General features: G+C 44.3%; 1 long non-coding RNA gene across 1 annotated transcript; it reads right to left on the minus strand.

Moving 5' to 3' along the window:
- Nucleotides 1-1,013: 1,013 nt before the first annotated feature.
- LOC101750449 lies at nucleotides 1,014-7,867 on the minus strand. Its single transcript, XR_001467789.3, has 5 exons — nucleotides 7,743-7,867; nucleotides 3,031-3,138; nucleotides 2,573-2,710; nucleotides 1,823-2,004; nucleotides 1,014-1,415 (listed from the first exon to the last, which is right to left on the minus strand). It is a non-coding gene; the product is annotated as an uncharacterized LOC101750449 (long non-coding RNA).
- Nucleotides 7,868-8,739: the final 872 nt, after the last annotated feature.

The following is an 8,739-nucleotide window of genomic DNA, read 5'->3' on the forward strand; positions in this document are numbered from 1 at the left end:
GAGCTTTGTGAGCAGCCCCAATGGGGCCAGACAGGCTCAGAGGATGTGGGGCAGCAGCCAGGCGTTATGGCAGTGCCTGTGAGATAAGAGGACGCAAAGCATCGATCCCCCTGCTCTATGGTGTGGGTGCTGCATGGGACGTGCCACCCCTGTGCTGCCCAGCCCTGCCAGGAGCATGCTGCGGTCAGCTCGGTTCAGAACAGCCACCAGATGATGCGAATTTCATTGCCAAGGCTGACTGTTTGAAATGCAAAAACACACAAATATAAGTGGCACTGTCAGCTCCCGAAAAATCACATTTTCTGCAGTCTGCAATCCTCATTCTGTTCCATATGTGGAGGGATTTGTATGAAATGTTCCAGGCAGAAAGTGAAAAACTCTGCGGTGTACTGGCACAATAATGCTATCTTGCATGAATGCAGCACTTTCCACTTAAAGTGACTTGCATAAGTGGAAATATTATCCCCATTTTGCTGATGAAGAAACCGAAGCCCAGCATTTCCTTTGAGTCACATCCAGTGAGCGGGGATGATGCCAAGAAGGAATGTGCTGATATGCAGGATTTCCCATTGTCACCAGACAGGTTGTCTCCATCCAGAACACTTCATTCTGACTTTATGGTCTTCTTCTCCCTGATTAAAGCACCATCACTGTGGCCATTTAATTTCTATAGGGTAGAAAGATAGATCATCTGCATTTTCTCCAATTTGCTCTCCAAAGCATTTCTGAACATCCTTAATGTGCTGGGAGAATTTTCAAGCTTTACCTGCAGTAATTGGGCACAGCTGGAAGAGATCATGCCCAAAATTAACTGATGCAACTGGTGTTGGCACTGAATCTATATATGCACAGGTCTACCATATATGGAAGCCAGCAAAGCGCAGGCTTATGTTTTCTGTAAGGAACCATTGTTCCTTTGGTGGGAATTATTAACAATTCAGCAAAATGATGCTAGACATAATTATGTGAGTAATTGATCAGTGCATATTAAGAACGATCACAATTCACAGGTCATTATGGAGCTTTATTGGGGCATTCTAGTGTATCAGTAAAATGGTTTATTTCTTCACATGGTTGCTAAAGAAGACTCAGAATGTTGCCATGTGCAGAAAGCTGCTTGTGCCAGTAAATTATATTTACATCTGCTGCATATGGATAGACAGGATACAGGCCAAGTATGTGATGGTGGGAAGCAGCTTGCTGCTTCTGTTTTGGGAAAGTTCATCACGGTTGAAATTTTGGAGAAATGCGATTCTGAATCAGAGAGAGAGCAGTAGATGAGCTCAAAACTTCAGCTGCTCCAGAAACTCCATTGAAAATAACATACTATCTCACGTGTCTTGTCTTTCCATCCAGTTTTAAGGACGTTTTCCGGTTGCTGATAGGAGTGGAGAAGAAAGGGAGGAGATCTTGCACTGAAATGGAAAAAAAACATCTATAACCCATTTCACTCAGGTTTTCATCTCTGGAAAATGAAGAATGTGGTCAGGTCCTTCTTTGCAGTTGCTGTGCCAATAGTTAGTTGGCTTCCAGTTGTTAAATAAGGAGAGTTGTCTAAAATGGTATTGGGTGTTTTCAGACTCAGCTGCTAATGGGAAGAACTGTGTTGATCTGGCCATACTGTGCATCTCTATCCCTGCATCTCTGTCCCTGCTTGCTGTGAGTGGGAGCACTGCTCAGGCCCAGGGGTGTGTTAACACCCTGCTCAGCATTGCTGCTCCTGCTGGTGTCATGCACAATGGGCACATGTAGCCTCAGGGCAGCATGGTTGCTACACCTGCCTGCCACACTGTGCAATCCTTGAAAAGCCAGGCGCACTTACCTATCCCTCATTTCTGCTGCCCAGGAGGGCTCTGACTCTCACGTGGAGCACCCCACAAGGATGTCACCATGAGCCCTTGCTCCTCCAGGTGTGCCCCTGGTTTCCCTCAGCATGCACTCCGGTCCTCCCGCAGCTGCTTCCCTTTAATCTGTGTGCTGCTGCCAGCACAGTCAGTGGCAACTCTGCATGGTAAAGCACAAACAGCGAAGATTATGCAATTCTAAAATATTGTTTTCCTGGCAGTCTATGGGCAAACCAAATATTTAGGGGCCACTTCATTAAAGATTGACTGCACACAGGAGAGAGAAAGAGATGGTCTCCACCGTCTCACAATCACCAATTCTGCTCTTTCAGGTGCATGCTGGAAGAACTCCCAGCTGCAGAGGTTGTTGCTGTCATTTGGGCAGACCCACAAAGCTGCAAACAGTCAGTGTGTGCCTTAAACTCAGGGACTCCTGTGAAGTGAAACCCCAGCAAGCTCCACGGTGATTTGTAGAGGTAAATACATATTTCACGAGTAAGATGCAAATGTGCCTGGTGTAGTCCCCCAAAGTGCACACTCCTGCTGCTGTCACTTGTTTGTGTCTATCCAATTTTGAATTATGTTTGCCTCTCAAATTTAATAATTTTGACAAGTTAATTTCAGCCTGTTCCTGACAAGGAAAGTAGCTATGGAGTTAAAAAAAAAAAAAAAAGGAGTGAAATGCTCCGACAAGGTAATAGCATGATATTGCATGGCAAGCTACTTACATTTTGAGACTACTGAAAATGTTAACATTGAAGCGTATCTTTGCCCAGAGAAAGGTGCACAACATCTATGCTGGTAAGAAATGTCAGGAGGTCCTGGGGCAGGCAATTTGTGCACTGTTAGAAGGTGGTTCCTAGAGGCTAAACCAAAGGACCAGAAAAAGGCAAAATATTAATAAAAATTGCTAAATGAGCAATATGAGAGTAGTCTAAGTATTTCCTTCCTTGGTCTTCAGTGCAATGGCTGCACTACTTCAGCCCTCCCGGCACAGGTTGAGTGGCAGGATGAGGCAGTGGATGGAGCTGCTGGTCCCGCACCTTGGCAAGGACTGTGTATACTCCTCCTGCTGCTTCGCTCTGCCCTCTCATCTCTCCTCTGCCCATGCCATACCCACCCAAACCTGCAGAGAAATTAGGTTTATTTTGATTTGCATTCCCTGGATGTGTGTCAAGCCCCATACCTGGGTAGAGAGGCTACTCCCGGGGTACCCTGGCTCCATCTCTCTTTGCTCAGCTCTGGCTGGGATAGGCAGCGCCTCGGGGTGCAGTCTGGCCAGCCTGTCCTCCACCTGTGATGGACACGTCAATGCGTAAATTAAAGAGAATTTAAGAAAAATTGGCTAGAGAAATTAAAACTGCCTCAGGCAGCTTAGCTTGTACAGCAACACATAGAGTACTTAGCACCCTAGATTTCATTATTCTTAACAGCATAACTGGAGTCCTATTTTCACACATTAAATATTCTTGGATTTTTTTTCCCCAATGAACAGACATATGATTTTTCTCTCTGCCATCAACATGCATGTTTTGTCCTTTCAGAGACTTTCTTCAAATTGGAATACAGATTAGTTTTACCTATGATTTAAAAAACTCTAATACTCGGTAAGGTCTTGATTCTTGTCTTTTATGGAAATGCGTAGCCATGGGGGCTACGGAGAGCTGCTCTCTGCTTAGCACTTCTGAGAGGATAGTTGTGCACGACTGCACTATTTTCACATCTCTTGGATTTCACAGACTGTGAAATTTGACTGTTTGCCACAGAGAAACAGTGTTTCGTACATAGAGATGGGCACGCTCTTGTTTTCTCCCAGGCCTAATCTGCAAACCCACAACAGCAGGGTAGTGAAAGAGAGGGAACATAAATATCAAAGCCTACAAGAGGCAGGGACCAAACTGTTAAAGCCAGTTGTAATATGCCTGAGGTGTAGAGGATAAGGATGTATTATCACGAGATTGGCAGTATTTGAGATTCTCACTTGTCGCAGTGAGGGGAATACTTTCCAAGTGAACTCCACAGTAGGTAGGGTACTGGTAAACCATGCACTGTTCAGGCAGCAGGTCACAGGAACGCCACTTGCTAGCACAGCCTAGGGGTGCTCAGCTCATATGGTGAGATTTGGTGTATCCTAGCATGGGCTTGGTGGGATTGCCAGCATTGCCATCGGCCTTATCTTCACATTTCCATTTCCTGGGTTGAGATGCTGTGTCTAAAGAAACCTTATGCTTCAAGGCTTTGGTCAGGCACCTTCATGGTCGGAGAATACAGTTTTTGCATGCATATCTGCTTGGAGGTTCCTGGACTCTTTGTTTCCTCATGTTCTTCTGAAGCCCTAGAGAAGTTCAGGGTGATTTGAATGGCAGAGAGCTAATGAGCAGAGAAGAGTCTGTCAGGCTGCGCACCAAGCTTTGGTATCTGGGTAGACTGAGCAGCTTTCTGGGCTACTTTGTTATATTGTCTAGGTCCCCATGGACTGTGAATGAAACCCAGAGCTACAAGTGGAGAACCTGGACTTGTGTGTCTTAATGCAGGGACTCATAGTAGTTGTGAAGTAGAGGGTCTGCTGCCACTTGTCACTGCCTTACACATCTAGTCTTCAGCCTCCTCCCAACTGTTCAGGTTTGAGCTGTTGCTGCACTGTCTGTCCTGTGTTCAGACAAACCAGGATACCTCAAATGAAGTGTCAAGTGGCACTAGACACTTATGGTTAGAGACCCACAGCCTTCCTTAATTGCCTTGAGGCGAGCGTAGATGACTGCTACAGTGCAGACTATGATCTTCTTCAGATATCTGTGTCCTACTGCTCATTAAAATTATGTATCACCTACTGGGATGATCTGGACATATCTCATCTCAATAGTTCTTTGCTTTTGCAGGGGGTTTCAGTATCGCTGGCAGCTTTGTCTTGTTCTCAACCAGTGAAGCACAGTTTGATCTGAGGACTGAAATACTTTAGTCTAATGAAGTCTTTGAGTTTAGTGTGTGGGTGGAATGTAGTGGCCTATGTGGTACAAGAGGTCAAACTGTAGATGAACTAATAGTCCCTTTTTGGCCTCAAATTATGAAATTCACGGAATAATTTCTAATAATGAATGCATTTGTACTACTTGGATGCCTTCTGAATAATCTGCACACAGAAAAAGGACTTGTTTTGTCAAGCAGACTGTGACAAACAGTTCTTCCAACTCTATGATATGCAGACATGTATTTTTGGATATTCTTTGGGGGAAAAATCTACTGCAGCCAAATCTACATAACCTGCAAGAAAAAGAATCTGAAACAAAACAAAAGATATATGTAGATTATGAAGGATAGAAAATCGAGTTGGAATTCTAATGTAAATGTATGTCATTATCAGTAGAGATCACTTGTAAAGCACTATTTTAAGTTAAAGAGCTGAGAATTGGAATATTAAGGTGAAAGTCTTTTACATGTGCATTTAGAACAAAAGCTACCCTGTCATTAGAAATTATATATAACAGTTGGATGAGGGTTGTTGTTTTCAGTGTTTGGTTTAAACACAATAAAGATGAACAAAATTGAAATGTGTTAGTTGATGCATGAGGATGAAGTCAAGAGCAGAAGTAAAATTTCCTAATTTTTTAGATTTATTCAAAGACTCGTCCTTTGTATTAACTCCTACAGACGTTTAATGAATGCTTAAGACCAAATACTGCTTTCCCCCAGCTCCCAGGTTCAATGTATTTCATACAGGAAACCTGATAAAAAGAATATCTGAGAGGAGGGGAAGGCAAAATCAAAGCTGATGTATCAGAACATCTACTGCGTGTCTAAACACAATGAAATCTGAACTGTGTGGGTGTATTCACTCATTTTAAAGAATGTTCATTGATTTTAGTTTTATTATGTTTGGAGTTGCAGTGTTTTACACAAAGACCATTTTGCAGATCTTTATAGTTCTATAAAAGCTTACAACAATTTGGATAAAACTGACTGCACTGTATATTTTCTTTGTTTCTGTTGTTAGACATTATGCTTAGCTTTAAGTATAATGAACACACAGTGCTTTGTCCTTGTCTCACTGAAAACAAGAGGAATGAAGCTGCAGACCAGAGGTATCCAGCCCCAGGTGTACTTGAACTATCCAGTAGACACCTGGTTTGGCCACGTCTGGAGTTGATCTTCACACAGCACAAAGCTGACACAAAATCTACCTGTAGTAACAAAAAATGCTGGACACAAGAGTATCAGTATTTAGCAAAGTCAGTTGGTAAAATTCTATGAACATTTTTTGTTGAGATTTCAGAGACATAATATCATGTTCTGGTGAGATTCTCTCCTTCAGCCATCTGCCTGACAGTCCACTGTCCGATTAGCTCTTTGCAATAGGGATAAGCATGATGGAAAGATGAGCAAGTGTCCCAGCAAGGCTGTGGGTCTTTCCTTTTTTTTTTGTTAGAAAGATGAGAAATGAATTGTAGTCAATGGAAAAATGAGGCACAATATCCATGAGTGCCATGTGTAGCCAGGGAGCGGTAAGAACAGGACTGAGCATGGCAGTGGGAGTCCTGAGAGTTGGGTCTATTTATAACTCTGTAGCAATCCCACTGTGTGGACTTGGACAAAGTGCTCTGGATTGATGTGAATATCAGTAGCAGCACGTAAGACCCCTGTTGGCTTCCACGAGCTTTGAAGTATGTTTGAACCAGACTTCAGTGCCTCAGCACGCACTGCACTCCCCACTCCTGTTCTCCAGGGCTGCTGTGCAGACCTCCTACATGGAGCTGTCAGGCCATGGTGCTTTCTCCCCAAGCCCCAGGGGAGGCAGAATGAGGGTACAGGACAGCAGGCAGAGAAGATTTTATGCTGAAAAACTAAGCTTGTCATCTGCCATGAGGTGAGAGCTCATAGCACCCTCCCAGCTCTGCAAAGAGCTGGTAGTAGGGAAAACCTTGGCAACACCACGAGGCCTGTGCCATGACAAGTCTTGTGGCTCCTTCCTTTAAAGGTGTGTGACTGTGGGTAGGCCCAAGGCGGTAGAGGCATCACTTCTGAGAGAAGAAACCGTGCCTGGTGGGCACTTGGTCCCATGAGTGTCTGGGCGCTTCTCTGGGTGCAACTGGGGCTACCGGGCATGCTAAGACATAGGGCTTAACTATCTTGTGGAAATGAGCCAGTGTTGGCAAGGAGGTCTGGTGGTACAGGGTTTCCACACAGCTGGATGCCACAGGGACAAAAGACCGGGTGTCACAAAGTGACCCTCTTTCAACCTATGGAGCTGCAGCAGCCTTCCCCTCTGTGAGCAAGGTTTCACACTTGGGTTTCATTGCATCTGATGGGTGAGGTGTGTTTCCTATCATAAATTGAGTAGGCACTGTATAACCCTGGATGCATTTTTCAAGGATGATTTTGGGTCCATGGGTTTTCCACAAGGACCCACTTTTTGCTCACATACCCTGCTTGCTAGGTGATTGCAGCTGAACTGTGCTCCATCCAAACTTATGAGTGCTGAGAAAAAAAAATGTTTTCCTGAGGAAGGGAGCTTACAGTCTAATCAGCTGATAGTATTTCTCTTCAAATAGTTTGTATGTGGGGATCGAGGGTTCAGCTGAGGTAAGCGCTGGCTTTCCCCATAGTGAGAACCCAGAGCCCGGTTAAGGTGAGTAAAAGCCTTGGCTGCCCAGGCCCAATCTGTGCCCTGTTACAGGCTGCCACAGTGGGGATGGAGACCTCAAAACTGTTCCTTTTATTGCTGATCCCAGCTGGAGGAATTTTCATGTAAGAAATAGGCTTATGATTAAAGAGTTTGTTCTCTAATCCTGGCATGTTTCAAAATCCTGGGTGAGATTTAGTTAAATCCATGAAAGCAGAAGAGATGAAATTCTAACCTCAGTATCCACAAAATTCCTACAGTACAGTGAATGGGCAACTCACCATCATTAACGAGTTTATCTCTACCTCACATGCCTACATACACAGTTTGTGTGCCATGGAGAGGTGTTGCCTGCTGGAAAGTAGTGTGGTGATGCATCAGTATGACATGTCATTGTGACACATCAGTGTGCCTATGATGCCCAAAGTTGGGCATGAGGAAACCTGTGCTGGGGCAGTAAATTCTAGGGCTGCCTAGCCTGCCTCACTCTTCTTTCTGTTACTTGCTAAACATAACCCAGTGTACAGCCACCATGTGTGGACCACAGGGGTCTGCAGTAGCATGGATGCAGGCAGCAGAAGGAAGGAGCTGGGACAGAGGGAAAGGGCTTCACGGGGCAGCAATAGGTTCCTGACTCCTTAGTGGCACCTGCATATCAAGTCACGAATTATTACTCCCAGTAGAAGAAATTACTAGTACAAACTTTCATGCCTGAATTACTGCAGGAGGAGAAAAGTCCTGAGGGGGGATTCAAGAAGGAAAGTTTGATCTTGTAGCAATACTGGATGGGTGATGTAGGCATTATGGGTGAGGAAACACAGCACTGTGGAGCTCCTGATGCTTTGCTATGCTGTTTTGTTTTTTGTTTTTTGTTTTTTTTTAATCTTTCCCAAATAACTTCTGGAGTACTTTCACTACAGCAGCATCAGTTCAGTAGCTGTGTGGGGAAAGCCAGCCCTCCTGACGCAACAGCACGGCAATACGCTTTCACTGGTATTTCAAAAAGAAACTCTTTGAGCTTTGGCCAGAGTGTATACTTGTGTGTGAACAAGCCTCCTTCAGCCCTCTGAGCTGTGTTTTTTGAAAATGTCCCACAGAACTCCAGAACTATGGTGATGGTGAGGGCTATGAGGTTGCTTTAAAATATTCCGTCATCAATTTCTTTGCATCCCTTTGTTCCATACCTTGTCAAAACAAGCAGCTTGTTCTTCAGTGGGAGGCTGCAGTCTTTCTAAACAGAACATTTTTAACTGCAGTTTTAAAACTTATTGAGAAAAT

Source organism: Gallus gallus, chromosome 8 (genome assembly GCF_016699485.2).
Source record: "Gallus gallus isolate bGalGal1 chromosome 8, bGalGal1.mat.broiler.GRCg7b, whole genome shotgun sequence".
In the NCBI taxonomy this organism is placed as follows: domain Eukaryota; kingdom Metazoa; phylum Chordata; class Aves; order Galliformes; family Phasianidae; genus Gallus; species Gallus gallus.